The sequence below is a fragment of the Pristiophorus japonicus genome, unplaced genomic scaffold, assembly GCF_044704955.1.
Source record: "Pristiophorus japonicus isolate sPriJap1 unplaced genomic scaffold, sPriJap1.hap1 HAP1_SCAFFOLD_29, whole genome shotgun sequence".
NCBI classification, from domain to species: domain Eukaryota; kingdom Metazoa; phylum Chordata; class Chondrichthyes; family Pristiophoridae; genus Pristiophorus; species Pristiophorus japonicus.
In genome coordinates, this window is record NW_027252668.1 from 7,473,162 (window position 1) to 7,496,504 (window position 23,343).

The following is a 23,343-nucleotide window of genomic DNA, read 5'->3' on the forward strand; positions in this document are numbered from 1 at the left end:
GCAATTAGTGTTTAATTTTTGTTAATAAAAGGCGAAGAACAACAAAGCACCTCATATTCTGAAGATAGAAACATAGAAACTTAGAAAGTAGGTGCAGGAGTAGGCCATTCGTCCCTTCCAGCCAGCACCACCATTCAATATGATCATGGCTGAGCATGCAACTTCACTTCCCCTTCCTGATTTCTCTCCATGCCCCTTGATCACTTTAGCCGTAAGGGCCATATCTCACTCTCTTTTGAGTATATCTATCCAACTGGCTTCCACATCTTTCTGTGGCACAGAATTCCACAGGTTCACAATGATCTGAGTGAAGAAGATGCTCCTCGTGTCGGTCCTAAATGGTTTACACTTTATCCTTAGACAGTGACCGCTGGTACTGGGCTTCCTTTATTCGGACTGCGGGAACCTTTTTACGCCATCAAACCTGTCCATTCCCGACCAAATTTTAAATGTTTCTATGAGCTCCCCTCTCATTCTTCTAAATTCCAGCGAGTATAAGCCTAGTCGATCCAGTCTTTCTTCATGTCTGTCCTGCCATCCCTGGAATCAATCTGATGAATATTCGCTACACTCCCTCAAAAGCAAGAATGTCCTTCCTCAGATTAGATGATCATAACTGCACACAATACTCAAGGTCTGGTCTCAGCAAGGTGCTGTACAAGTCTCTCTGCTCCGATACCCTAATCTCCTCGCTATGAAGGCCAGCATGACATTTGGCTTCCTTTACTGCATGCTGTACCTGTATGTATGAATGACTTCAACGACTGATGTCCCAAAATACCCAGGTCTCAATACCCCTCCGCTTTTACAAATCGGTCAACATTCAGATAACATTCTACCTTCAAGGTTTTGCCACCAAAGTGGATAAACTCACACTTATCTTCATTATATGGCATCTGCCATCCACCTAATCTGTCCAATTCCGCTGCAGCCTCCTAGCAGCTCGCACTGCAACCCAGCTTGGTGTGATTTGCAAAGTTGGAGATATTACATTGATGGAATTATTGAAAATCGCCACAGCTCGAGGAAACGGTACCGCCGCTCCTTTCTGCTCCTCCTTATTAAACTGCCGCCCAGACTTGCTCCCGCTCTTTCAACACCCGCTCATCTCTGCTGCCGTGCTGCAAACAGCCACTCCTGTGTGTCTCGCTTTTTAAATTGCTGCTTCCCTCTGCTCGTGCTATTTGAAAAATAACTCAAATCCTTTACTCCCTCACGTTACAAGCGATCCTCACTGCTCCCGCTCTTTATACCGAAGGATATCTGTGCCCCCGCTCATTTAACAGCCGCTCCTCTCTGTGTCCGCTCTTGAAACAGTCGGGAAGTTTAATTTTTAAATACACGCTTTGTGAAATACTTCCATAAACACTGCATTGACCGGGAATCGAACCCGGGTCTCCCGCGTGGCAGGCGAGAATTCTACCCCTGAACCACCAATGCTCACATTACGAACACATTCAAGTTTAAAGATAGTGCAATTAGTGTTTAATTTTTGTTAATAAAAGGCGAAGAACAACAAAGCACCTCATATTCTGAAGATAGAAACATAGAAACTTAGAAAGTAGGTGCAGGAGTAGGCCATTCGTCCCTTCCAGCCAGCACCACCATTCAATATGATCATGGCTGAGCATGCAACTTCACTTCCCCTTCCTGATTTCTCTCCATGCCCCTTGATCACTTTAGCCGTACGGGCCATATCTCACTGTCTTTTGAGTATATCTATCCAACTGGCTTCCACATCTTTCTGTGGTACAGAATTCCACAGGTTCACAATGATCTGAGTGAAGAAGATGCTCCTCGTGTCGGTCCTAAATGGTTTACACTTTATCCTTAGACAGTGACCGCTGGTACTGGGCTTCCTTTATTCGGACTGCGGGAACCTTTTTACGCCATCAAACCTGTCCATTATCGACCAAATTTTAAATGTTTCTATGAGCTCCCCTCTCATTCTTCTAAATTCCAGCGAGTATAAGCCTAGTCGATCCAGTCTTTCTTCATGTCTGTCCTGCCATCCCTGGAATCAATCTGATGAATATTCGCTACACTCCCTCAAAAGCAAGAATGTCCTTCCTCAGATTAGATGATCATAACTGCACACAATACTCAAGGTCTGGTCTCAGCAAGGTGCTGTACAAGTCTCTCTGCTCCGATACCCTAATCTCCTCGCTATGAAGGCCAGCATGACATTTGGCTTCCTTTACTGCATGCTGTACCTGTATGTATGAATGACTTCAACGACTGATGTCCCAAAATACCCAGGTCTCAATACCCCTCCGCTTTTACAAATCGGTCAACATTCAGATAACATTCTACCTTCAAGGTTTTGCCACCAAAGTGGATAAACTCACACTTATCTTCATTATATGGCATCTGCCATCCACCTAATCTGTCCAATTCCGCTGCAGCCTCCTAGCAGCTCGCACTGCAACCCAGCTTGGTGTGATTTGCAAAGTTGGAGATATTACATTGATGGAATTATTGAAAATCGCCACAGCTCGAGGAAACGGTACCGCCGCTCCTTTCTGCTCCTCCTTATTAAACTGCCGCCCAGACTTGCTCCCGCTCTTTCAACACCCGCTCATCTCTGCTGCCGTGCTGCAAACAGCCACTCCTGTGTGTCTCGCTTTTTAAATTGCTGCTTCCCTCTGCTCGTGCTATTTGAAAAATAACTCAAATCCTTTACTCCCTCACGTTACAAGCGATCCTCACTGCTCCCGCTCTTTATACCGAAGGATATCTGTGCCCCCGCTCATTTAACAGCCGCTCCTCTCTGTGTACGCTCTTGAAACAGTCGGGAAGTTTAATTTTTAAATACACGCTTTCTGAAAGACTTCCATAAACACTGCATTGGCCGGGAATCGAACCCGGGTCTCCCGCGTGGCAGGCGAGAATTCTACCCCTGAACCACCAATGCTCACATTACGAACACATTCAAGTTTAAAGATAGTGCAATTAGTGTTTAATTTTTGTTAATAAAAGGCGAAGAACAACAAAGCACCTCATATTCTGAAGATAGAAACATAGAAACTTAGAAAGTAGGTGCAGGAGTAGGCCATTCGTCCCTTCCAGCCAGCACCACCATTCAATATGATCATGGCTGAGCATGCAACTTCACTTCCCCTTCCTGATTTCTCTCCATGCCCCTTGATCACTTTAGCCGTAAGGGCCATATCTCACTGTCTTTTGAGTATATCTATCCAACTGGCTTCCACATCTTTCTGTGGTACAGAATTCCACAGGTTCACAATGATCTGAGTGAAGAAGATGCTCCTCGTGTCGGTCCTAAATGGTTTACACTTTATCCTTAGACAGTGACCGCTGGTACTGGGCTTCCTTTATTCGGACTGCGGGAACCTTTTTACGCCATCAAACCTGTCCATTCCCGACCAAATTTTAAATGTTTCTATGAGCTCCCCTCTCATTCTTCTAAATTCCAGCGAGTATAAGCCTAGTCGATCCAGTCTTTCTTCATGTCTGTCCTGCCATCCCTGGAATCAATCTGATGAATATTCGCTACACTCCCTCAAAAGCAAGAATGTCCTTCCTCAGATTAGATGATCATAACTGCACACAATACTCAAGGTCTGGTCTCAGCAAGGTGCTGTACAAGTCTCTCTGCTCCGATACCCTAATCTCCTCGCTATGAAGGCCAGCATGACATTTGGCTTCCTTTACTGCATGCTGTACCTGTATGTATGAATGACTTCAACGACTGATGTCCCAAAATACCCAGGTCTCAATACCCCTCCGCTTTTACAAATCGGTCAACATTCAGATAACATTCTACCTTCAAGGTTTTGCCACCAAAGTGGATAAACTCACACTTATCTTCATTATATGGCATCTGCCATCCACCTAATCTGTCCAATTCCGCTGCAGCCTCCTAGCAGCTCGCACTGCAACCCAGCTTGGTGTGATTTGCAAAGTTGGAGATATTACATTGATGGAATTATTGAAAATCGCCACAGCTCGAGGAAACGGTACCGCCGCTCCTTTCTGCTCCTCCTTATTAAACTGCCGCCCAGACTTGCTCCCGCTCTTTCAACACCCGCTCATCTCTGCTGCCGTGCTGCAAACAGCCACTCCTGTGTGTCTCGCTTTTTAAATTGCTGCTTCCCTCTGCTCGTGCTATTTGAAAAATAACTCAAATCCTTTACTCCCTCACGTTACAAGCGATCCTCACTGCTCCCGCTCTTTATACCGAAGGATATCTGTGCCCCCGCTCATTTAACAGCCGCTCCTCTCTGTGTACGCTCTTGAAACAGTCGGGAAGTTTAATTTTTAAATACACGCTTTGTGAAATACTTCCATAAACACTGCATTGACCGGGAATCGAACCCGGGTCTCCCGCGTGGCAGGCGAGAATTCTACCCCTGAACCACCAATGCTCACATTACGAACACATTCAAGTTTAAAGATAGTGCAATTAGTGTTTAATTTTTGTTAATAAAAGGCGAAGAACAACAAAGCACCTCATATTCTGAAGATAGAAACATAGAAACTTAGAAAGTAGGTGCAGGAGTAGGCCATTCGTCCCTTCCAGCCAGCACCACCATTCAATATGATCATGGCTGAGCATGCAACTTCCCTTCCCCTTCCTGATTTCTCTCCATGCCCCTTGATCACTTTAGCCGTAAGGGCCATATCTCACTCTCTTTTGAGTATATCTATCCAACTGGCTTCCACATCTTTCTGTGGTACAGAATTCCACAGGTTCACAATGATCTGAGTGAAGAAGATTCTCCTCGTGTCGGTCCTAAATGGTTTACACTTTATCCTTAGACAGTGACCGCTGGTACTGGGCTTCCTTTATTCGGACTGCGGGAACCTTTTTACGCCATCAAACCTGTCCATTCCCGACCAAATTTTAAATGTTTCTATGAGCTCCCCTCTCATTCTTCTAAATTCCAGCGAGTATAAGCCTAGTCGATCCAGTCTTTCTTCATGTCTGTCCTGCCATCCCTGGAATCAATCTGATGAATATTCGCTACACTCCCTCAAAAGCAAGAATGTCCTTCCTCAGATTAGATGATCATAACTGCACACAATACTCAAGGTCTGGTCTCAGCAAGGTGCTGTACAAGTCTCTCTGCTCCGATACCCTAATCTCCTCGCTATGAAGGCCAGCATGACATTTGGCTTCCTTTACTGCATGCTGTACCTGTATGTATGAATGACTTCAACGACTGATGTCCCAAAATACCCAGGTCTCAATACCCCTCCGCTTTTACAAATCGGTCAACATTCAGATAACATTCTACCTTCAAGGTTTTGCCACCAAAGTGGATAAACTCACACTTATCTTCATTATATGGCATCTGCCATCCACCTAATCTGTCCAATTCCGCTGCAGCCTCCTAGCAGCTCGCACTGCAACCCAGCTTGGTGTGATTTGCAAAGTTGGAGATATTACATTGATGGAATTATTGAAAATCGCCACAGCTCGAGGAAACGGTACCGCCGCTCCTTTCTGCTCCTCCTTATTAAACTGCCGCCCAGACTTGCTCCCGCTCTTTCAACACCCGCTCATCTCTGCTGCCGTGCTGCAAACAGCCACTCCTGTGTGTCTCGCTTTTTAAATTGCTGCTTCCCTCTGCTCGTGCTATTTGAAAAATAACTCAAATCCTTTACTCCCTCACGTTACAAGCGATCCTCACTGCTCCCGCTCTTTATACCGAAGGATATCTGTGCCCCCGCTCATTTAACAGCCGCTCCTCTCTGTGTACGCTCTTGAAACAGTCGGGAAGTTTAATTTTTAAATACACGCTTTGTGAAATACTTCCATAAACACTGCATTGACCGGGAATCGAACCCGGGTCTCCCGCGTGGCAGGCGAGAATTCTACCCCTGAACCACCAATGCTCACATTACGAACACATTCAAGTTTAAAGATAGTGCAATTAGTGTTTAATTTTTGTTAATAAAAGGCGAAGAACAACAAAGCACCTCATATTCTGAAGATAGAAACATAGAAACTTAGAAAGTAGGTGCAGGAGTAGGCCATTCGTCCCTTCCAGCCAGCACCACCATTCAATATGATCATGGCTGAGCATGCAACTTCACTTCCCCTTCCTGATTTCTCTCCATGCCCCTTGATCACTTTAGCCGTAAGGGCCATATCTCACTCTCTTTTGAGTATATCTATCCAACTGGCTTCCACATCTTTCTGTGGTACAGAATTCCACAGGTTCACAATGATCTGAGTGAAGAAGATTCTCCTCGTGTCGGTCCTAAATGGTTTACACTTTATCCTTAGACAGTGACCGCTGGTACTGGGCTTCCTTTATTCGGACTGCGGGAACCTTTTTACGCCATCAAACCTGTCCATTCCCGACCAAATTTTAAATGTTTCTATGAGCTCCCCTCTCATTCTTCTAAATTCCAGCGAGTATAAGCCTAGTCGATCCAGTCTTTCTTCATGTCTGTCCTGCCATCCCTGGAATCAATCTGATGAATATTCGCTACACTCCCTCAAAAGCAAGAATGTCCTTCCTCAGATTAGATGATCATAACTGCACACAATACTCAAGGTCTGGTCTCAGCAAGGTGCTGTACAAGTCTCTCTGCTCCGATACCCTAATCTCCTCGCTATGAAGGCCAGCATGACATTTGGCTTCCTTTACTGCATGCTGTACCTGTATGTATGAATGACTTCAACGACTGATGTCCCAAAATACCCAGGTCTCAATGCCCCTCCGCTTTTACAAATCGGTCAACATTCAGATAACATTCTACCTTCAAGGTTTTGCCACCAAAGTGGATAAACTCACACTTATCTTCATTATATGGCATCTGCCATCCACCTAATCTGTCCAATTCCGCTGCAGCCTCCTAGCAGCTCGCACTGCAACCCAGCTTGGTGTGATTTGCAAAGTTGGAGATATTACATTGATGGAATTATTGAAAATCGCCACAGCTCGAGGAAACGGTACCGCCGCTCCTTTCTGCTCCTCCTTATTAAACTGCCGCCCAGACTTGCTCCCGCTCTTTCAACACCCGCTCATCTCTGCTGCCGTGCTGCAAACAGCCACTCCTGTGTGTCTCGCTTTTTAAATTGCTGCTTCCCTCTGCTCGTGCTATTTGAAAAATAACTCAAATCCTTTACTCCCTCACGTTACAAGCGATCCTCACTGCTCCCGCTCTTTATACCGAAGGATATCTGTGCCCCCGCTCATTTAACAGCCGCTCCTCTCTGTGTACGCTCTTGAAACAGTCGGGAAGTTTAATTTTTAAATACACGCATTGTGAAATACTTCCATAAACACTGCATTGACCGGGAATCGAACCCGGGTCTCCCGCGTGGCAGGCGAGAATTCTACCCCTGAACCACCAATGCTCACATTACGAACACATTCAAGTTTAAAGATAGTGCAATTAGTGTTTAATTTTTGTTAATAAAAGGCGAAGAGCAACAAAGCACCTCATATTCTGAAGATAGAAACATAGAAACTTAGAAAGTAGGTGCAGGAGTAGGCCATTCGTCCCTTCCAGCCAGCACCACCATTCAATATGATCATGGCTGAGCATGCAACTTCACTTCCCCTTCCTGATTTCTCTCCATGCCCCTTGATCACTTTAGCCGTACGGGCCATATCTCACTGTCTTTTGAGTATATCTATCCAACTGGCTTCCACATCTTTCTGTGGTACAGAATTCCACAGGTTCACAATGATCTGAGTGAAGAAGATGCTCCTCGTGTCGGTCCTAAATGGTTTACACTTTATCCTTAGACAGTGACCGCTGGTACTGGGCTTCCTTTATTCGGACTGCGGGAACCTTTTTACGCCATCAAACCTGTCCATTATCGACCAAATTTTAAATGTTTCTATGAGCTCCCCTCTCATTCTTCTAAATTCCAGCGAGTATAAGCCTAGTCGATCCAGTCTTTCTTCATGTCTGTCCTGCCATCCCTGGAATCAATCTGATGAATATTCGCTACACTCCCTCAAAAGCAAGAATGTCCTTCCTCAGATTAGATGATCATAACTGCACACAATACTCAAGGTCTGGTCTCAGCAAGGTGCTGTACAAGTCTCTCTGCTCCGATACCCTAATCTCCTCGCTATGAAGGCCAGCATGACATTTGGCTTCCTTTACTGCATGCTGTACCTGTATGTATGAATGACTTCAACGACTGATGTCCCAAAATACCCAGGTCTCAATACCCCTCCGCTTTTACAAATCGGTCAACATTCAGATAACATTCTACCTTCAAGGTTTTGCCACCAAAGTGGATAAACTCACACTTATCTTCATTATATGGCATCTGCCATCCACCTAATCTGTCCAATTCCGCTGCAGCCTCCTAGCAGCTCGCACTGCAACCCAGCTTGGTGTGATTTGCAAAGTTGGAGATATTACATTGATGGAATTATTGAAAATCGCCACAGCTCGAGGAAACGGTACCGCCGCTCCTTTCTGCTCCTCCTTATTAAACTGCCGCCCAGACTTGCTCCCGCTCTTTCAACACCCGCTCATCTCTGCTGCCGTGCTGCAAACAGCCACTCCTGTGTGTCTCGCTTTTTAAATTGCTGCTTCCCTCTGCTCGTGCTATTTGAAAAATAACTCAAATCCTTTACTCCCTCACGTTACAAGCGATCCTCACTGCTCCCGCTCTTTATACCGAAGGATATCTGTGCCCCCGCTCATTTAACAGCCGCTCCTCTCTGTGTACGCTCTTGAAACAGTCGGGAAGTTTAATTTTTAAATACACGCTTTGTGAAATACTTCCATAAACACTGCATTGACCGGGAATCGAACCCGGGTCTCCCGCGTGGCAGGCGAGAATTCTACCCCTGAACCACCAATGCTCACATTACGAACACATTCAAGTTTAAAGATAGTGCAATTAGTGTTTAATTTTTGTTAATAAAAGGCGAAGAACAACAAAGCACCTCATATTCTGAAGATAGAAACATAGAAACTTAGAAAGTAGGTGCAGGAGTAGGCCATTCGTCCCTTCCAGCCAGCACCACCATTCAATATGATCATGGCTGAGCATGCAACTTCCCTTCCCCTTCCTGATTTCTCTCCATGCCCCTTGATCACTTTAGCCGTAAGGGCCATATCTCACTCTCTTTTGAGTATATCTATCCAACTGGCTTCCACATCTTTCTGTGGTACAGAATTCCACAGGTTCACAATGATCTGAGTGAAGAAGATTCTCCTCGTGTCGGTCCTAAATGGTTTACACTTTATCCTAAGACAGTGACCGCTGGTACTGGGCTTCCTTTATTCGGACTGCGGGAACCTTTTTACGCCATCAAACCTGTCCATTCCCGACCAAATTTTAAATGTTTCTATGAGCTCCCCTCTCATTCTTCTAAATTCCAGCGAGTATAAGCCTAGTCGATCCAGTCTTTCTTCATGTCAGTCCTGCCATCCCTGGAATCAATCTGGTGAATATTCGCTACACTCCCTCAAAAGCAAGAATGTCCTTCCTCAGATTAGATGATCATAACTGCACACAATACTCAAGGTCTGGTCTCAGCAAGGTGCTGTACAAGTCTCCATGCTCCGATACCCTAATTTCCTCGCTATGAAGGCCAGCATGACATTTGGCTTCCTTTACTGCATGCTGTACCTGTATGTATGAATGACTTCAACGACTGATGTAACAAAATACCCAGGTCTCAATACCCCTCCGCTTTTACAAATGGGTCAACATTCAGATAACATTCTACCTTCAAGGTTTTGCCACCAAAGTGGATAAACTCACACTTATCTTCATTATATGGCATCTGCCATCCACCGAATCTGTCCAATTCCGCTGCAGCCTCCTAGCAGCTCGCACTGCAACCCAGCTTGGTGTGATTTGCAAAGTTGGAGATATGACATTGATGGAATTATTGAAAATCGCCACAGCTCGAGGAAACGGTACCGCCGCTCCTTTCTGCTCCTCCTTATTAAACTGCCGCCCAGACTTGCTCCCGCTCTTTCAACACCCGCTCATCTCTGCTGCCGTGCTGCAAACAGCCACTCCTGTGTGTTCTCGCTTTTTAAATTGCCGCTTCCCTCTGCTCGTGCTATTTGAAAAATAACTCAAATCCTTTGCTCCCTCACGTTACAAGCGATCCTCACTGCTCCCGCTCTTTGTACCGAAGGATATCTGTGCCCCCGCTCATTTAACAGCCGCTCCTCTCTGTGTACGCTCTTGAAACAGTCGGGAAGTTTAATTTTTAAATACACGCTTTGTGAAATATTTCCATAAACACTGCATTGACCGGGAATCGAACCCGGGTCTCCCGCGTGGCAGGCGAGAATTCTACCCCTGAACCACCAATGCTCACATTACGAACACATTCAAGTTTAAAGATAGTGCAATTAGTGTTTAATTTTTGTTAATAAAAGGCGAAGAACAACAAAGCACCTCATATTCTGAAGATAGAAACATAGAAACTTAGAAAGTAGGTGCAGGAGTAGGCCATTCGTCCCTTCCAGCCAGCACCACCATTCAATATGATCATGGCTGAGCATGCAACTTCACTTCCCCTTCCTGATTTCTCTCCATGCCCCTTGATCACTTTAGCCGTAAGGGCCATATCTCACTGTCTTTTGAGTATATCTATCCAACTGGCTTCCACATCTTTCTGTGGTACAGAATTCCACAGGTTCACAATGATCTGAGTGAAGAAGATGCTCCTCGTGTCGGTCCTAAATGGTTTACACTTTATCCTTAGACAGTGACCGCTGGTACTGGGCTTCCTTTATTCGGACTGCGGGAACCTTTTTACGCCATCAAACCTGTCCATTATCGACCAAATTTTAAATGTTTCTATGAGCTCCCCTCTCATTCTTCTAAATTCCAGCGAGTATAAGCCTAGTCGATCCAGTCTTTCTTCATGTCTGTCCTGCCATCCCTGGAATCAATCTGATGAATATTCGCTACACTCCCTCAAAAGCAAGAATGTCCTTCCTCAGATTAGATGATCATAACTGCACACAATACTCAAGGTCTGGTCTCAGCAAGGTGCTGTACAAGTCTCTCTGCTCCGATACCCTAATCTCCTCGCTATGAAGGCCAGCATGACATTTGGCTTCCTTTACTGCATGCTGTACCTGTATGTATGAATGACTTCAACGACTGATGTCCCAAAATACCCAGGTCTCAATACCCCTCCGCTTTTACAAATCGGTCAACATTCAGATAACATTCTACCTTCAAGGTTTTGCCACCAAAGTGGATAAACTCACACTTATCTTCATTATATGGCATCTGCCATCCACCTAATCTGTCCAATTCCGCTGCAGCCTCCTAGCAGCTCGCACTGCAACCCAGCTTGGTGTGATTTGCAAAGTTGGAGATATTACATTGATGGAATTATTGAAAATCGCCACAGCTCGAGGAAACGGTACCGCCGCTCCTTTCTGCTCCTCCTTATTAAACTGCCGCCCAGACTTGCTCCCGCTCTTTCAACACCCGCTCATCTCTGCTGCCGTGCTGCAAACAGCCACTCCTGTGTGTCTCGCTTTTTAAATTGCTGCTTCCCTCTGCTCGTGCTATTTGAAAAATAACTCAAATCCTTTACTCCCTCACGTTACAAGCGATCCTCACTGCTCCCGCTCTTTATACCGAAGGATATCTGTGCCCCCGCTCATTTAACAGCCGCTCCTCTCTGTGTACGCTCTTGAAACAGTCGGGAAGTTTAATTTTTAAATACACGCTTTGTGAAATACTTCCATAAACACTGCATTGACCGGGAATCGAACCCGGGTCTCCCGCGTGGCAGGCGAGAATTCTACCCCTGAACCACCAATGCTCACATTACGAACACATTCAAGTTTAAAGATAGTGCAATTAGTGTTTAATTTTTGTTAATAAAAGGCGAAGAACAACAAAGCACCTCATATTCTGAAGATAGAAACATAGAAACTTAGAAAGTAGGTGCAGGAGTAGGCCATTCGTCCCTTCCAGCCAGCACCACCATTCAATATGATCATGGCTGAGCATGCAACTTCCCTTCCCCTTCCTGATTTCTCTCCATGCCCCTTGATCACTTTAGCCGTAAGGGCCATATCTCACTCTCTTTTGAGTATATCTATCCAACTGGCTTCCACATCTTTCTGTGGTACAGAATTCCACAGGTTCACAATGATCTGAGTGAAGAAGATTCTCCTCGTGTCGGTCCTAAATGGTTTACACTTTATCCTAAGACAGTGACCGCTGGTACTGGGCTTCCTTTATTCGGACTGCGGGAACCTTTTTACGCCATCAAACCTGTCCATTCCCGACCAAATTTTAAATGTTTCTATGAGCTCCCCTCTCATTCTTCTAAATTCCAGCGAGTATAAGCCTAGTCGATCCAGTCTTTCTTCATGTCAGTCCTGCCATCCCTGGAATCAATCTGGTGAATATTCGCTACACTCCCTCAAAAGCAAGAATGTCCTTCCTCAGATTAGATGATCATAACTGCACACAATACTCAAGGTCTGGTCTCAGCAAGGTGCTGTACAAGTCTCCATGCTCCGATACCCTAATTTCCTCGCTATGAAGGCCAGCATGACATTTGGCTTCCTTTACTGCATGCTGTACCTGTATGTATGAATGACTTCAACGACTGATGTAACAAAATACCCAGGTCTCAATACCCCTCCGCTTTTACAAATGGGTCAACATTCAGATAACATTCTACCTTCAAGGTTTTGCCACCAAAGTGGATAAACTCACACTTATCTTCATTATATGGCATCTGCCATCCACCGAATCTGTCCAATTCCGCTGCAGCCTCCTAGCAGCTCGCACTGCAACCCAGCTTGGTGTGATTTGCAAAGTTGGAGATATTACATTGATGGAATTATTGAAAATCGCCACAGCTCGAGGAAACGGTACCGCCGCTCCTTTCTGCTCCTCCTTATTAAACTGCCGCCCAGACTTGCTCCCGCTCTTTCAACACCCGCTCATCTCTGCTGCCGTGCTGCAAACAGCCACTCCTGTGTGTTCTCGCTTTTTAAATTGCCGCTTCCCTCTGCTCGTGCTATTTGAAAAATAACTCAAATCCTTTGCTCCCTCACGTTACAAGCGATCCTCACTGCTCCCGCTCTTTGTACCGAAGGATATCTGTGCCCCCGCTCATTTAACAGCCGCTCCTCTCTGTGTCCGCTCTTGAAACAGTCGGGAAGTTTAATTTTTAAATACACGCTTTGTGAAATACTTCCATAAACACTGCATTGACCGGGAATCGAACCCGGGTCTCCCGCGTGGCAGGCGAGAATTCTACCCCTGAACCACCAATGCTCACATTACGAACACATTCAAGTTTAAAGATAGTGCAATTAGTGTTTAATTTTTGTTAATAAAAGGCGAAGAGCAACAAAGCACCTCATATTCTGAAGATAGAAACATAGAAACTTAGAAAGTAGGTGCAGGAGTAGGCCATTCGTCCCTTCCAGCCAGCACCACCATTCAATATGATCATGGCTGAGCATGCAACTTCACTTCCCCTTCCTGATTTCTCTCCATGCCCCTTGATCACTTTAGCCGTAAGGGCCATATCTCACTGTCTTTTGAGTATATCTATCCAACTGGCTTCCACATCTTTCTGTGGTACAGAATTCCACAGGTTCACAATGATCTGAGTGAAGAAGATGCTCCTCGTGTCGGTCCTAAATGGTTTACACTTTATCCTTAGACAGTGACCGCTGGTACTGGGCTTCCTTTATTCGGACTGCGGGAACCTTTTTACGCCATCAAACCTGTCCATTCCCGACCAAATTTTAAATGTTTCTATGAGCTCCCCTCTCATTCTTCTAAATTCCAGCGAGTATAAGCCTAGTCGATCCAGTCTTTCTTCATGTCTGTCCTGCCATCCCTGGAATCAATCTGATGAATATTCGCTACACTCCCTCAAAAGCAAGAATGTCCTTCCTCAGATTAGATGATCATAACTGCACACAATACTCAAGGTCTGGTCTCAGCAAGGTGCTGTACAAGTCTCTCTGCTCCGATACCCTAATCTCCTCGCTATGAAGGCCAGCATGACATTTGGCTTCCTTTACTGCATGCTGTACCTGTATGTATGAATGACTTCAACGACTGATGTCCCAAAATACCCAGGTCTCAATACCCCTCCGCTTTTACAAATCGGTCAACATTCAGATAACATTCTACCTTCAAGGTTTTGCCACCAAAGTGGATAAACTCACACTTATCTTCATTATATGGCATCTGCCATCCACCTAATCTGTCCAATTCCGCTGCAGCCTCCTAGCAGCTCGCACTGCAACCCAGCTTGGTGTGATTTGCAAAGTTGGAGATATTACATTGATGGAATTATTGAAAATCGCCACAGCTCGAGGAAACGGTGCCGCCGCTCCTTTCTGCTCCTCCTCATTAAACTGCCGCCCAGACTTGCTCCCGCTCTTTCAACACCCGCTCATCTCTGCTGCCGTGCTGCAAACAGCCACTCCTGTGTGTCTCGCTTTTTAAATTGCTGCTTCCCTCTGCTCGTGTTATTTGAAAAATAACTCAAATCCTTTACTCCCTCACGTTACAAGCGATCCTCACTGCTCCCGCTCTTTATACCGAAGGATATCTGTGCCCCCGCTCATTTAACAGCCGCTCCTCTCTGTGTACGCTCTTGAAACAGTCGGGAAGTTTAATTTTTAAATACACGCTTTGTGAAATACTTCCATAAACACTGCATTGACCGGGAATCGAACCCGGGTCTCCCGCGTGGCAGGCGAGAATTCTACCCCTGAACCACCAATGCTCACATTACGAACACATTCAAGTTTAAAGATAGTGCAATTAGTGTTTAATTTTTGTTAATAAAAGGCGAAGAACAACAAAGCACCTCATATTCTGAAGATAGAAACATAGAAACTTAGAAAGTAGGTGCAGGAGTAGGCCATTCGTCCCTTCCAGCCAGCACCACCATTCAATATGATCATGGCTGAGCATGCAACTTCACTTCCCCTTCCTGATTTCTCTCCATGCCCCTTGATCACTTTAGCCGTAAGGGCCATATCTCACTGTCTTTTGAGTATATCTATCCAACTGGCTTCCACATCTTTCTGTGGCACATAATTCCACAGGTTCACAATGATCTGAGTGAAGAAGATGCTCCTCGTGTCGGTCCTAAATGGTTTACACTTTATCCTTAGACAGTGACCGCTGGTACTGGGCTTCCTTTATTCGGACTGCGGGAACCTTTTTACGCCATCAAACCTGTCCATTCCCGACCAAATTTTAAATGTTTCTATGAGCTCCCCTCTCATTCTTCTAAATTCCAGCGAGTATAAGCCTAGTCGATCCAGTCTTTCTTCATGTCTGTCCTGCCATCCCTGGAATCAATCTGATGAATATTCGCTACACTCCCTCAAAAGCAAGAATGTCCTTCCTCAGATTAGATGATCATAACTGCACACAATACTCAAGGTCTGGTCTCAGCAAGGTGCTGTACAAGTCTCTCTGCTCCGATACCCTAATCTCCTCGCTATGAAGGCCAGCATGACATTTGGCTTCCTTTACTGCATGCTGTACCTGTATGTATGAATGACTTCAACGACTGATGTCCCAAAATACCCAGGTCTCAATACCCCTCCGCTTTTACAAATCGGTCAACATTCAGATAACATTCTACCTTCAAGGTTTTGCCACCAAAGTGGATAAACTCACACTTATCTTCATTATATGGCATCTGCCATCCACCTAATCTGTCCAATTCCGCTGCAGCCTCCTAGCAGCTCGCACTGCAACCCAGCTTGGTGTGATTTGCAAAGTTGGAGATATTACATTGATGGAATTATTGAAAATCGCCACAGCTCGAGGAAACGGTACCGCCGCTCCTTTCTGCTCCTCCTTATTAAACTGCCGCCCAGACTTGCTCCCGCTCTTTCAACACCCGCTCATCTCTGCTGCCGTGCTGCAAACAGCCACTCCTGTGTGTCTCGCTTTTTAAATTGCTGCTTCCCTCTGCTCGTGCTATTTGAAAAATAACTCAAATCCTTTACTCCCTCACGTTACAAGCGATCCTCACTGCTCCCGCTCTTTATACCGAAGGATTCTGTGCCCCCGCTCATTTAACAGCCGCTCCTCTCTGTGTCCGCTCTTGAAACAGTCGGGAAGTTTAATTTTTAAATACACGCTTTGTGAAATACTTCCATAAACACTGCATTGACCGGGAATCGAACCCGGGTCTCCCGCGTGGCAGGCGAGAATTCTACCCCTGAACCACCAATGCTCACATTACGAACACATTCAAGTTTAAAGATAGTGCAATTAGTGTTTAATTTTTGTTAATAAAAGGCGAAGAACAACAAAGCACCTCATATTCTGAAGATAGAAACATAGAAACTTAGAAAGTAGGTGCAGGAGTAGGCCATTCGTCCCTTCCAGCCAGCACCACCATTCAATATGATCATGGCTGAGCATGCAACTTCACTTCCCCTTCCTGATTTCTCTCCATGCCCCTTGATCACTTTAGCCGTACGGGCCATATCTCACTGTCTTTTGAGTATATCTATCCAACTGGCTTCCACATCTTTCTGTGGTACAGAATTCCACAGGTTCACAATGATCTGAGTGAAGAAGATGCTCCTCGTGTCGGTCCTAAATGGTTTACACTTTATCCTTAGACAGTGACCGCTGGTACTGGGCTTCCTTTATTCGGACTGCGGGAACCTTTTTACGCCATCAAACCTGTCCATTATCGACCAAATTTTAAATGTTTCTATGAGCTCCCCTCTCATTCTTCTAAATTCCAGCGAGTATAAGCCTAGTCGATCCAGTCTTTCTTCATGTCTGTCCTGCCATCCCTGGAATCAATCTGATGAATATTCGCTACACTCCCTCAAAAGCAAGAATGTCCTTCCTCAGATTAGATGATCATAACTGCACACAATACTCAAGGTCTGGTCTCAGCAAGGTGCTGTACAAGTCTCTCTGCTCCGATACCCTAATCTCCTCGCTATGAAGGCCAGCATGACATTTGGCTTCCTTTACTGCATGCTGTACCTGTATGTATGAATGACTTCAACGACTGATGTCCCAAAATACCCAGGTCTCAATACCCCTCCGCTTTTACAAATCGGTCAACATTCAGATAACATTCTACCTTCAAGGTTTTGCCACCAAAGTGGATAAACTCACACTTATCTTCATTATATGGCATCTGCCATCCACCGAATCTGTCCAATTCCGCTGCAGCCTCCTAGCAGCTCGCACTGCAACCCAGCTTGGTGTGATTTGCAAAGTTGGAGATATGACATTGATGGAATTATTGAAAATCGCCACAGCTCGAGGAAACGGTACCGCCGCTCCTTTCTGCTCCTCCTTATTAAACTGCCGCCCAGACTTGCTCCCGCTCTTTCAACACCCGCTCATCTCTGCTGCCGTGCTGCAAACAGCCACTCCTGTGTGTTCTCGCTTTTTAAATTGCCGCTTCCCTCTGCTCGTGCTATTTGAAAAATAACTCAAATCCTTTGCTCCCTCACGTTACAAGCGATCCTCACTGCTCCCGCTCTTTGTACCGAAGGATATCTGTGCCCCCGCTCATTTAACAGCCGCTCCTCTCTGTGTACGCTCTTGAAACAGTCGGGAAGTTTAATTTTTAAATACACGCTTTGTGAAATATTTCCATAAACACTGCATTGACCGGGAATCGAACCCGGGTCTCCCGCGTGGCAGGCGAGAATTCTACCCCTGAACCACCAATGCTCACATTACGAACACATTCAAGTTTAAAGATAGTGCAATTAGTGTTTAATTTTTGTTAATAAAAGGCGAAGAACAACAAAGCACCTCATATTCTGAAGATAGAAACATAGAAACTTAGAAAGTAGGTGCAGGAGTAGGCCATTCGTCCCTTCCAGCCAGCACCACCATTCAATATGATCATGGCTGAGCATGCAACTTCACTTCCCCTTCCTGATTTCTCTCCATGCCCCTTGATCACTTTAGCCGTAAGGGCCATATCTCACTGTCTTTTGAGTATATCTATCCAACTGGCTTCCACATCTTTCTGTGGTACAGAATTCCACAGGTTCACAATGATCTGAGTGAAGAAGATGCTCCTCGTGTCGGTCCTAAATGGTTTACACTTTATCCTTAGACAGTGACCGCTGGTACTGGGCTTCCTTTATTCGGACTGCGGGAACCTTTTTACGCCATCAAACCTGTCCATTATCGACCAAATTTTAAATGTTTCTATGAGCTCCCCTCTCATTCTTCTAAATTCCAGCGAGTATAAGCCTAGTCGATCCAGTCTTTCTTCATGTCTGTCCTGCCATCCCTGGAATCAATCTGATGAATATTCGCTACACTCCCTCAAAAGCAAGAATGTCCTTCCTCAGATTAGATGATCATAACTGCACACAATACTCAAGGTCTGGTCTCAGCAAGGTGCTGTACAAGTCTCTCTGCTCCGATACCCTAATCTCCTCGCTATGAAGGCCAGCATGACATTTGGCTTCCTTTACTGCATGCTGTACCTGTATGTATGAATGACTTCAACGACTGATGTCCCAAAATACCCAGGTCTCAATACCCCTCCGCTTTTACAAATCGGTCAACATTCAGATAACATTCTACCTTCAAGGTTTTGCCACCAAAGTGGATAAACTCACACTTATCTTCATTATATGGCATCTGCCATCCACCTAATCTGTCCAATTCCGCTGCAGCCTCCTAGCAGCTCGCACTGCAACCCAGCTTGGTGTGATTTGCAAAGTTGGAGATATTACATTGATGGAATTATTGAAAATCGCCACAGCTCGAGGAAACGGTACCGCCGCTCCTTTCTGCTCCTCCTTATTAAACTGCCGCCCAGACTTGCTCCCGCTCTTTCAACACCCGCTCATCTCTGCTGCCGTGCTGCAAACAGCCACTCCTGTGTGTCTCGCTTTTTAAATTGCTGCTTCCCTCTGCTCGTGCTATTTGAAAAATAACTCAAATCCTTTACTCCCTCACGTTACAAGCGATCCTCACTGCTCCCGCTCTTTATACCGAAGGATATCTGTGCCCCCGCTCATTTAACAGCCGCTCCTCTCTGTGTACGCTCTTGAAACAGTCGGGAAGTTTAATTTTTAAATACACGCTTTGTGAAATACTTCCATAAACACTGCATTGACCGGGAATCGAACCCGGGTCTCCCGCGTGGCAGGCGAGAATTCTACCCCTGAACCACCAATGCTCACATTACGAACACATTCAAGTTTAAAGATAGTGCAATTAGTGTTTAATTTTTGTTAATAAAAGGCGAAGAACAACAAAGCACCTCATATTCTGAAGATAGAAACATAGAAACTTAGAAAGTAGGTGCAGGAGTAGGCCATTCGTCCCTTCCAGCCAGCACCACCATTCAATATGATCATGGCTGAGCATGCAACTTCCCTTCCCCTTCCTGATTTCTCTCCATGCCCCTTGATCACTTTAGCCGTAAGGGCCATATCTCACTCTCTTTTGAGTATATCTATCCAACTGGCTTCCACATCTTTCTGTGGTACAGAATTCCACAGGTTCACAATGATCTGAGTGAAGAAGATTCTCCTCGTGTCGGTCCTAAATGGTTTACACTTTATCCTAAGACAGTGACCGCTGGTACTGGGCTTCCTTTATTCGGACTGCGGGAACCTTTTTACGCCATCAAACCTGTCCATTCCCGACCAAATTTTAAATGTTTCTATGAGCTCCCCTCTCATTCTTCTAAATTCCAGCGAGTATAAGCCTAGTCGATCCAGTCTTTCTTCATGTCAGTCCTGCCATCCCTGGAATCAATCTGGTGAATATTCGCTACACTCCCTCAAAAGCAAGAATGTCCTTCCTCAGATTAGATGATCATAACTGCACACAATACTCAAGGTCTGGTCTCAGCAAGGTGCTGTACAAGTCTCCATGCTCCGATACCCTAATTTCCTCGCTATGAAGGCCAGCATGACATTTGGCTTCCTTTACTGCATGCTGTACCTGTATGTATGAATGACTTCAACGACTGATGTAACAAAATACCCAGGTCTCAATACCCCTCCGCTTTTACAAATGGGTCAACATTCAGATAACATTCTACCTTCAAGGTTTTGCCACCAAAGTGGATAAACTCACACTTATCTTCATTATATGGCATCTGCCATCCACCGAATCTGTCCAATTCCGCTGCAGCCTCCTAGCAGCTCGCACTGCAACCCAGCTTGGTGTGATTTGCAAAGTTGGAGATATTACATTGATGGAATTATTGAAAATCGCCACAGCTCGAGGAAACGGTACCGCCGCTCCTTTCTGCTCCTCCTTATTAAACTGCCGCCCAGACTTGCTCCCGCTCTTTCAACACCCGCTCATCTCTGCTGCCGTGCTGCAAACAGCCACTCCTGTGTGTTCTCGCTTTTTAAATTGCCGCTTCCCTCTGCTCGTGCTATTTGAAAAATAACTCAAATCCTTTGCTCCCTCACGTTACAAGCGATCCTCACTGCTCCCGCTCTTTGTACCGAAGGATATCTGTGCCCCCGCTCATTTAACAGCCGCTCCTCTCTGTGTCCGCTCTTGAAACAGTCGGGAAGTTTAATTTTTAAATACACGCTTTGTGAAATACTTCCATAAACACTGCATTGACCGGGAATCGAACCCGGGTCTCCCGCGTGGCAGGCGAGAATTCTACCCCTGAACCACCAATGCTCACATTACGAACACATTCAAGTTTAAAGATAGTGCAATTAGTGTTTAATTTTTGTTAATAAAAGGCGAAGAGCAACAAAGCACCTCATATTCTGAAGATAGAAACATAGAAACTTAGAAAGTAGGTGCAGGAGTAGGCCATTCGTCCCTTCCAGCCAGCACCACCATTCAATATGATCATGGCTGAGCATGCAACTTCACTTCCCCTTCCTGATTTCTCTCCATGCCCCTTGATCACTTTAGCCGTAAGGGCCATATCTCACTGTCTTTTGAGTATATCTATCCAACTGGCTTCCACATCTTTCTGTGGTACAGAATTCCACAGGTTCACAATGATCTGAGTGAAGAAGATGCTCCTCGTGTCGGTCCTAAATGGTTTACACTTTATCCTTAGACAGTGACCGCTGGTACTGGGCTTCCTTTATTCGGACTGCGGGAACCTTTTTACGCCATCAAACCTGTCCATTCCCGACCAAATTTTAAATGTTTCTATGAGCTCCCCTCTCATTCTTCTAAATTCCAGCGAGTATAAGCCTAGTCGATCCAGTCTTTCTTCATGTCTGTCCTGCCATCCCTGGAATCAATCTGATGAATATTCGCTACACTCCCTCAAAAGCAAGAATGTCCTTCCTCAGATTAGATGATCATAACTGCACACAATACTCAAGGTCTGGTCTCAGCAAGGTGCTGTACAAGTCTCTCTGCTCCGATACCCTAATCTCCTCGCTATGAAGGCCAGCATGACATTTGGCTTCCTTTACTGCATGCTGTACCTGTATGTATGAATGACTTCAACGACTGATGTCCCAAAATACCCAGGTCTCAATACCCCTCCGCTTTTACAAATCGGTCAACATTCAGATAACATTCTACCTTCAAGGTTTTGCCACCAAAGTGGATAAACTCACACTTATCTTCATTATATGGCATCTGCCATCCACCTAATCTGTCCAATTCCGCTGCAGCCTCCTAGCAGCTCGCACTGCAACCCAGCTTGGTGTGATTTGCAAAGTTGGAGATATTACATTGATGGAATTATTGAAAATCGCCACAGCTCGAGGAAACGGTGCCGCCGCTCCTTTCTGCTCCTCCTCATTAAACTGCCGCCCAGACTTGCTCCCGCTCTTTCAACACCCGCTCATCTCTGCTGCCGTGCTGCAAACAGCCACTCCTGTGTGTCTCGCTTTTTAAATTGCTGCTTCCCTCTGCTCGTGTTATTTGAAAAATAACTCAAATCCTTTACTCCCTCACGTTACAAGCGATCCTCACTGCTCCCGCTCTTTATACCGAAGGATATCTGTGCCCCCGCTCATTTAACAGCCGCTCCTCTCTGTGTACGCTCTTGAAACAGTCGGGAAGTTTAATTTTTAAATACACGCTTTGTGAAATACTTCCATAAACACTGCATTGACCGGGAATCGAACCCGGGTCTCCCGCGTGGCAGGCGAGAATTCTACCCCTGAACCACCAATGCTCACATTACGAACACATTCAAGTTTAAAGATAGTGCAATTAGTGTTTAATTTTTGTTAATAAAAGGCGAAGAACAACAAAGCACCTCATATTCTGAAGATAGAAACATAGAAACTTAGAAAGTAGGTGCAGGAGTAGGCCATTCGTCCCTTCCAGCCAGCACCACCATTCAATATGATCATGGCTGAGCATGCAACTTCACTTCCCCTTCCTGATTTCTCTCCATGCCCCTTGATCACTTTAGCCGTAAGGGCCATATCTCACTGTCTTTTGAGTATATCTATCCAACTGGCTTCCACATCTTTCTGTGGCACATAATTCCACAGGTTCACAATGATCTGAGTGAAGAAGATGCTCCTCGTGTCGGTCCTAAATGGTTTACACTTTATCCTTAGACAGTGACCGCTGGTACTGGGCTTCCTTTATTCGGACTGCGGGAACCTTTTTACGCCATCAAACCTGTCCATTCCCGACCAAATTTTAAATGTTTCTATGAGCTCCCCTCTCATTCTTCTAAATTCCAGCGAGTATAAGCCTAGTCGATCCAGTCTTTCTTCATGTCTGTCCTGCCATCCCTGGAATCAATCTGATGAATATTCGCTACACTCCCTCAAAAGCAAGAATGTCCTTCCTCAGATTAGATGATCATAACTGCACACAATACTCAAGGTCTGGTCTCAGCAAGGTGCTGTACAAGTCTCTCTGCTCCGATACCCTAATCTCCTCGCTATGAAGGCCAGCATGACATTTGGCTTCCTTTACTGCATGCTGTACCTGTATGTATGAATGACTTCAACGACTGATGTCCCAAAATACCCAGGTCTCAATACCCCTCCGCTTTTACAAATCGGTCAACATTCAGATAACATTCTACCTTCAAGGTTTTGCCACCAAAGTGGATAAACTCACACTTATCTTCATTATATGGCATCTGCCATCCACCTAATCTGTCCAATTCCGCTGCAGCCTCCTAGCAGCTCGCACTGCAACCCAGCTTGGTGTGATTTGCAAAGTTGGAGATATTACATTGATGGAATTATTGAAAATCGCCACAGCTCGAGGAAACGGTACCGCCGCTCCTTTCTGCTCCTCCTTATTAAACTGCCGCCCAGACTTGCTCCCGCTCTTTCAACACCCGCTCATCTCTGCTGCCGTGCTGCAAACAGCCACTCCTGTGTGTCTCGCTTTTTAAATTGCTGCTTCCCTCTGCTCGTGCTATTTGAAAAATAACTCAAATCCTTTACTCCCTCACGTTACAAGCGATC

At 45.4% G+C, this 23,343-nt stretch overlaps 1 protein-coding gene and 15 non-coding genes across 16 annotated transcripts in view; 1 reads left to right on the forward strand and 15 right to left on the reverse strand.

Moving 5' to 3' along the window:
• The window catches only part of LOC139248232 (zinc finger protein 84-like), a 1,036,220-nt gene that overhangs the window by 322,287 nt on the left and 690,590 nt on the right, over positions 1-23,343 (forward strand). The window lies entirely within an intron of this gene.
• On the reverse strand, positions 1,370-1,440 carry trnag-gcc (transfer RNA glycine (anticodon GCC)). The gene has a single exon. It is a non-coding gene; the product is annotated as a tRNA-Gly (tRNA).
• trnag-gcc (transfer RNA glycine (anticodon GCC)) lies at positions 2,844-2,914 on the reverse strand. The gene has a single exon. It is a non-coding gene; the product is annotated as a tRNA-Gly (tRNA).
• On the reverse strand, positions 4,318-4,388 carry trnag-gcc (transfer RNA glycine (anticodon GCC)). The gene has a single exon. It is a non-coding gene; the product is annotated as a tRNA-Gly (tRNA).
• Positions 5,792-5,862, reverse strand: trnag-gcc (transfer RNA glycine (anticodon GCC)). Its single transcript has one exon. It is a non-coding gene; the product is annotated as a tRNA-Gly (tRNA).
• trnag-gcc (transfer RNA glycine (anticodon GCC)) lies at positions 7,266-7,336 on the reverse strand. Its single transcript has one exon. It is a non-coding gene; the product is annotated as a tRNA-Gly (tRNA).
• trnag-gcc (transfer RNA glycine (anticodon GCC)) lies at positions 8,740-8,810 on the reverse strand. Its single transcript has one exon. It is a non-coding gene; the product is annotated as a tRNA-Gly (tRNA).
• trnag-gcc (transfer RNA glycine (anticodon GCC)) lies at positions 10,215-10,285 on the reverse strand. The gene has a single exon. It is a non-coding gene; the product is annotated as a tRNA-Gly (tRNA).
• On the reverse strand, positions 11,689-11,759 carry trnag-gcc (transfer RNA glycine (anticodon GCC)). The gene has a single exon. It is a non-coding gene; the product is annotated as a tRNA-Gly (tRNA).
• Positions 13,164-13,234, reverse strand: trnag-gcc (transfer RNA glycine (anticodon GCC)). The gene has a single exon. It is a non-coding gene; the product is annotated as a tRNA-Gly (tRNA).
• On the reverse strand, positions 14,638-14,708 carry trnag-gcc (transfer RNA glycine (anticodon GCC)). Its single transcript has one exon. It is a non-coding gene; the product is annotated as a tRNA-Gly (tRNA).
• Positions 16,111-16,181, reverse strand: trnag-gcc (transfer RNA glycine (anticodon GCC)). The gene has a single exon. It is a non-coding gene; the product is annotated as a tRNA-Gly (tRNA).
• trnag-gcc (transfer RNA glycine (anticodon GCC)) lies at positions 17,586-17,656 on the reverse strand. Its single transcript has one exon. It is a non-coding gene; the product is annotated as a tRNA-Gly (tRNA).
• On the reverse strand, positions 19,060-19,130 carry trnag-gcc (transfer RNA glycine (anticodon GCC)). The gene has a single exon. It is a non-coding gene; the product is annotated as a tRNA-Gly (tRNA).
• On the reverse strand, positions 20,535-20,605 carry trnag-gcc (transfer RNA glycine (anticodon GCC)). Its single transcript has one exon. It is a non-coding gene; the product is annotated as a tRNA-Gly (tRNA).
• trnag-gcc (transfer RNA glycine (anticodon GCC)) lies at positions 22,009-22,079 on the reverse strand. Its single transcript has one exon. It is a non-coding gene; the product is annotated as a tRNA-Gly (tRNA).